Source organism: Ranitomeya imitator, chromosome 1 (assembly GCF_032444005.1).
Source record: "Ranitomeya imitator isolate aRanImi1 chromosome 1, aRanImi1.pri, whole genome shotgun sequence".
In the NCBI taxonomy this organism is placed as follows: Eukaryota; Metazoa; Chordata; class Amphibia; order Anura; family Dendrobatidae; genus Ranitomeya; species Ranitomeya imitator.
The window spans coordinates 737,216,916-737,222,688 of record NC_091282.1 but is presented as its reverse complement, the minus strand read 5'-3'; positions in this window follow the sequence as shown (position 1 = coordinate 737,222,688).

Below are 5,773 nucleotides of genomic sequence, written 5' to 3'. Positions count from 1 at the left end.
AATGGACACAAGAATGACACGCTGGTGGTAAAAATGGACATACGGATAATACGCCGATGGTAAAAACGGATGACACGCCGATGGTAAAAACGGACATACCGATGACACGCCGATGGTAAAAACGGACACAAGGATGACACGCTGGTTGTAAAAGTGGACATACGGATGACACGCCGATGGTAAAAATGGACACACGGGAGACACGCTGGTGGTAAAAATGGACACACGGAAGACACGCTGGTGGTAAACATGGACACACGGAAGACACGCTGGTGGTAAAATTAGACACACGAAAGACACACTGGTAGTAAAAATGGACACACGGAAGACACGCTGGTGGTAAAAACGGACACATGGATGACACGCTGGTGGTAAAAACGGACACACCGATGACACGCGAATGGTAAAAACAGACGCAAGTTTGACACGCCGATGGTAAAAATGGACACATGGATGACATGCTGGTGGTAAAGATGGACACACGGATGACACGCTGGTGGTAAAAATGAACACAAGGATGACACGCTGGTGGTAAAAATGGACACAAGGATGACACGCTGGTGGTAAAAATGGACATGCGGGTGTCACGCCGATGGTAAAAACGGACACATGGATGATACACTGATGGTAAAAATGGACACAAGGATGACACGCTGATGGTAAAAATGGACATACGGATGGCTCGCTGATGGTAAAAACGGACGCAATTATGACACACTGGTAGTAAAAATGGACATATGGATGACACTGGCTCCCATTCCCCTCAGTGTATCCAGTTCAAATTACTAATACTGACCTACAAAGCCATCCATAACCTGTCTCCTCCATATATCTCTGAACTAATCTCCCGATATCTTTCCTCATGTAATCTCCGGTACTCCCAAGACCTCCTTCTCTCCTCCACACTTATCCGCTCCTCATACAACCGCCTCCAAGACTTCTCCAGAATATCCTATCTCTTCAGGAAAGCCTGCACTGACCCCGCTGCCTCCTCACCACTACCGGAGCTACCGCTTCACCAACACTGGAGCTCCTGCAACCCTCAACCTATTGTCTCCTTCCCCACCATCCTGTAGAATGTAAGCCCGCAAGGGCAGGGTCGTCACCCCTCTGTATCAGTCTGTAATTGTCAGTTTATTTACTGTAAGTGATATCTATAATTTGTATGTAACCCATTCTCATGTACAGAACCATGGAATCAAAGGTGCTATGTAAATAATAATAATAATAATAAGATGCCGATGGTAAAAACGGACACATGAATGACATATTGGCAAAACCGGACAAACGGATGACACATTGGTAAAAACGGACACATGGATAACACACTGATAATAAAAACGGACACACGGATTACACACTGGTGGTAAAAACAGACATACGGATGACACACTGATGATCAAAAGGACACACGGATGACACTCTGATACCGGCATTTCACATGCATGTTTTATACGAACGTGTGAAGGAGGCCTTATAGTGGCCAGAGCTGTGTTTTCTGATACAGAGCTCCAAATCCCCTGCACAGAATTAAGCCTTTAATGATTACCCACCATCTTAGGCCGGTTTCACACATCCGTGTCTCCAGTACGTGTAGTGACAGTTTTCTCACGTACTGGAGACACTGACACACGTAGACCCATTCAAATGAATTGGTCTATGCCTATGTTAGCGTGTTCTGACGGACCGTGTGTCCGTGTGCAAAACACGCAGACATATCCATTTTTGCCCGACATACGGGCCGCAAAACGTGCCACACACATGCACACGGAGGACAGTGTACACTGTCCTCCGTGTGCACGGACGGCCACCAGGGAAGCAGCGCTACTGTAAGCTGCTGTTCCCCTGCGTGTGGCACTGATCGCGGCTTTCATCCATTGTCCCCTGCCCTGCTCTACCAGCAGCAGCGCGATCAGGGGGCAATGAAAGAAAAAAACTACGTGGGGTCCCGTTTTTCAACCAACTCGGTAAAACTCACAGGTGCGGGCTGCTATTCTCAGGCTGGTAAGGGGTCATGTATATGGGCCCCCCTCCCCCCAGCCTAAAAGCAGCACCTCGCAGCTGCCCAGAAAAGGCGCATCTATTATATGCGCCAATTCTGGAGCTTTGCCTGGTTCTTCCCACTTGCCCTATAGCGGTGGCAAGTGGGGTAATGAGGGGTTAATGTCACCTTCCTATTGTAAGGGGACATTGAGCCCGCTTAGTAATGGAGAGGTGTCAATAAGACACCTCTCCATTACTAATCCTATAGTTGTTAAAGGGTTAATAAAACACCACACAGTAAGAATAAAGTATTTTAATGAATTCATACACAACAAAGTTTCCTATCTTTACTAGTCTTCCATTCCAAGCAAAGCCCTTGTTCTCCTGTAAAAAAAAAAAGTAAAAATAATTACCCAACAATATTCCCATACCTGTCCGGCATACAGTCAGTCCCATGGCATAATCCATATCTGGTGGGTTGGATAGAAAGTTAGTCAGAAGCTGACTGGGCTGGGCCCAGGCAACACCTGTCAGGCAGACAGCGGGAAAGGAGGAACACCACGGAGCTGCAGACAGAGGGCCCCAGACAGGGGTGGGATCCTGTCAGAGGCCTAGCACGAGACAGAAAGACACGGAACTGCGCCTGCCCCACGTGCTGCAGCATCCTAAGGAAGGACAAGAAAGGAACTGTATTGTAGAAAGTGAGACAGAAAGTCATAGCACAAGGAGAAAACCAGAAGGAGTTCTGCTCTGAGAGAGGCTGCGTCCTTCTGAGGCGCGTAGCCGGAGGCCGGAACACCGAGGGAGTAATAGACTCTACGCTTTACTTCAGAGACCGGCAGGACAGTCAATTCCAAGTTGGCTGCCCGACCTAAATACCTAAGAAGACACGGTGGCAAATTGTGGGGGTCGGGGAGTCTCTAGTGTCCCTATAAACAAGCCTCAGGCCATCAGTCATACGGGTTGTCCTATCCACACCATCTGGGGAACAGAGAGGAAGAAATAACATCTAGAACATCTACAACAGTTGTGAGGACCTTACCGAGTTGCTCAGCAGGGAGGTACTACAACACCCAGGTGCTAGTAGGAAGGCTACTGAATTCCACCTGGATAAGGGGACTCTGGATGTACCTTCAGACCAGCCAGACTCTGCCTACCCTGTGGTCTGGTGCCCTGGACTGTGGATGTTGAAGCCTTCAGTAAAGGTAAAGAGACTGCAACCTTGTGTCCTCGTTATTCCCTGCGTCTTACAACATTCACCATCTACCAACTACACTCTGGGAAGCCCTGGGGACACACTTCACCTGTGGGAAGGGATACCATCTAGCTGCCATAACATCACCCCAGCGGACCCCTAAGCAGCGTCGGTCACCCTGACCGAATACCACAGGTGGCATCACAAACATTATCCTATAAACTGTTGTCCTTTTATTGGATGCCCCTCAAAGGGCCATGGACCGGGTCAAGCCACCGTGACATCCCCACCGACTACAGAAGGACCCGGATCCGAGTACCCCATTGCCCTACACTGGGGGCGATCCATTTATAACCGGGAGCGCTGCTAATACAACTGCTCCCAGCTGTAAACTACTGGGGAATGAATGATATGCAGCAGGCTCAGTAACGAGCGGTTATGTCACTGAGTCTGTGCTCGCTCGCTGTTATGAACTCCTGTGACCTCAGGACCATGGGAGAATGCAAGTGATGAGGTCACAGCAGTTCAAGCTCTGTCATAGTGACCTCTTCACTTACATTCTCCCACAGTCCTGAGGTCACAGGAGTTCATGCCGGCGAGCGAGCACAGTCTCAGTGACATCAGCGCTTTTTACTGAGCCTGTGCCCGCTGCTTCATGTTCATTCATTCTCCCCTGCTTGCGCTGCTCTATGGCAGAGAAGGGGAGAAGGGATGACAGCCGGCTTCAGCACCACGCAGGGGAACAGCGCTTACTGTAACTCTGCTTCCCCGGCGGCTGTCCGTGTGGTACTGATGCTGCACACGGGTGGCACACGGTTGGCACACGTGTGCCGCACCTAGTACACAGACGGACACACGGACACTGATATTTCAGGTACCGTTTTTTCCGGTACCGGAAATATTAGGACCTGTGAAACCGGCCTGATAATGTGTTGTGGTTTTTCTTTTCTGTACACGGGAAAAATCAGACCCTATTTTCACCTGTGTTCTCGATCTTCTTTTCATCCATTTTCATTTTTGGTCCGTGTGTAAGGCGTTGTTGAATTTTGTTTTTTTCTTTGGCCATTTTTTTTTTATCTCCACCATCAGTGTGGCACTTGTTGTTTTTGTATGCACAAGAAAAAAAATGTCAAGCTACTCCTACCCATGGAACAGGAAAAAGAACAGCAGAAAGATGTCATCGACGCGCGCCATCCATTTTTTAACAGCCCCTTTCAATTGAATGGCTGAGTTAGATCTGCAAATTGATTTATCGTAAATAAGGACACATATCCGTTTGGTTGCGGACACTTGACCGGCCCAAAAAACAACAACATTCAAATGCATGAATTATCCTATAAACTATAATGGGTACATGGTCTATCCATGAAAAATATGAATAGTGCACAGACATCTGAATTAGGCCCAGGGCCGGACTGGCCATCTGGCAATTCTGGCAAATGCCAGAAGGGCTTCTCTGGTTGTGGGCCACCTTGTCTGCTTCATTGCTAACAGAATCTGTGTTCTCAAGACAACAATACTGTTAAGAGTTGTGATGGAGGTATCATCATTAGCAATATCGGTCTAGTAGTAAATATTGCTTTCCTCCATGAAGGGTAATATTAGTAATTTATCCCATCTGGTGCTTGGGGATGAGAACAGCATGGGCCTGTGTGATTTCAAATGCCAGGGCTGAATTTCATTCCCAGTCCGCACCTGATTAGGCCTAAGCAGTCCATCCATGATGCACATAGTTGCAAAGTGTTTTCTTGATATAGTGGAGTTCTTGAAACCCCCCCAATCAGCACTGCAACTTACTAATAGGGGTGCATTAGACTGTTTTCCTATGGATTACCCAGACTGAAAAACTGCACAATATTTTTTAAAAAATGATGTCTCCCAGAGATCTTTTATGACATCTTGGAGGACTTATTATGTAGCAAAAAAATATATACCGTAATACACAAGAAAATATGCAATTGAAAAAAGTATTCCCCCACTACCTCAAAAAAGAAAAATTAAACATATATACTGTTAAAAAATGGTGTATGTGTGTGTATGTGCAAGCATAATTCCAAAAAATATAAATACAGAGAGGAAAAATTAAAAAAAGAAAATGGCTGGCCCTTTTAAGGATATGGACAACTTTTGGGGCATTTTTTTTTACTTAAATGCATGCATTTTGTGATAAAAGATTATTTTTGTAATTGTGTTTCATTAAAATGTTGCATCATTTGATTTTTACAAGCTCTTTGCCTGCGCATTGCTGCCGAAAAGAGTTAACTGAGAATCTGATTCAGTTTTGCGAACACAATAAAAGTTCATGTGCTTCTTATTAGTCATAAATCAGGTGGAAAAAAAGACATATAATATAGCTACTAATTCTCCTGATAGATTCTGAGTTGACTCCTTTGACCGTCCACAATGTACAGGGCAGGGGGCATCCAAAACTCAAGTGATGCAACATTTTTAATGAAACTCGATTATAAAATTATTTAATTTTTTTTTTACCCCAAATCACATAAATATCAATAAATGGAGTGTGCAAAAGACTAATGGGACTGATCTAGCACAATTACACCAATAACAGCCGTCCCAGGAACATATACAAAGAAG